Here is a 1,294-nt window from a genome sequence, read left to right as displayed (position 1 = left end):
AACGTAAACACACCAGCATCGGTTGTCAAGCGATGTTGGGGAGAAAACACAGACACACAAACATATACACATACATACATACGATTTGGATTTGGTTTGCAAGATTTTTTATGTGATTTCGTGTGTTGAAGCATATTCTGTTGTGTCTGGGGAGAGACATTTTCTTATTGTGCCTTAAAATTTAACACACTCCCCGGTAAAATTTCCACTTATTTCTTATTTTTATTTTCCTAAAATTTTCGTTGCGTCTTGCAGCCTTTTCAATGACGCATTTTCTCACTTTTCTCAGTATTTTTCATTGTGTGTGAGTGTGTGTGTGTGTGTGTTTGCACGTGTATAATCCTGGAAAGTCTAGCTTCCAACCTTGGAAGTGAAAGCTAACCAACCACCAAACAGGACGCCACTGCAATGTACCTAAGATGCTATCCTCTTCCCCATGAGTAATGACATAGTACTGTAATAGCTTAGGTTTCATAGCCCTGCCCCCCCATAACTTTTCAACACTCTACCAAACAATCTCAGAGATCTGTGTGGTGTAGATGTGGATGTTTCCTAAGAACATTTGGACAAACTTTTGTTTGAGGTGCCAGATGAACCCACATTGCAGCAGGAAACACAAAAGAGCAGGTCTCACCAACTTACTACTTCATCAGAAATAGTCCCGGAAAGAAAGCTGGGAAATGCCTGTGAAATAAAACCAATCACACAAAAGGTGGTACCCGTGAGGCCACAGCCCTCTGCTGATTGTTGTTTAAAAGGGTTGTTTATTTGCACACAGCTATAAAAGATCACTGAGTTTTCCTAAGGAAATGAAATAAAATGGTACAGAAATAGTATCTTTTCTTTTCTGTCTACCACTGAGAGTCAGTCTCTATGTTTCTGCTTAAAAGTTACAATTACGCATTGTTTTATAGTTGGCTGATATATTTTGTCACTGACAGGTCAACAAAGTCAGGTGGCAAAACTCGGTCAAAATTTAGGTTAAAGAATTTTGTTCTGGCCTAAGTAAAATATTTTCATGCATGATTGCATGTAGGTATTTAAGGGTTGTGTGTGCACTCACACATGAAAATTGAGCAGTGATAATTTTGTACACATGCACGCACACACACACACACACACACACACACACACACACACACACAGAGCTGCCATCAGGCCCAATGGTATATATATTTATTGACAGCAAGTAATAACGTACATAGATCAGAATTGGGACCCAAGGCCCTTGAGGTACCCAATCTTTTGCCTAGTTTGCCTATGCCTTAAACATGACTATATATATATGTATATA

This window comes from Octopus bimaculoides, chromosome 1, assembly GCF_001194135.2.
Source record: "Octopus bimaculoides isolate UCB-OBI-ISO-001 chromosome 1, ASM119413v2, whole genome shotgun sequence".
NCBI classification, from domain to species: Eukaryota; Metazoa; Mollusca; class Cephalopoda; order Octopoda; family Octopodidae; genus Octopus; species Octopus bimaculoides.
The sequence above is the reverse complement of the archived record's forward strand: the minus strand, read 5'-3'. Positions refer to the sequence as shown.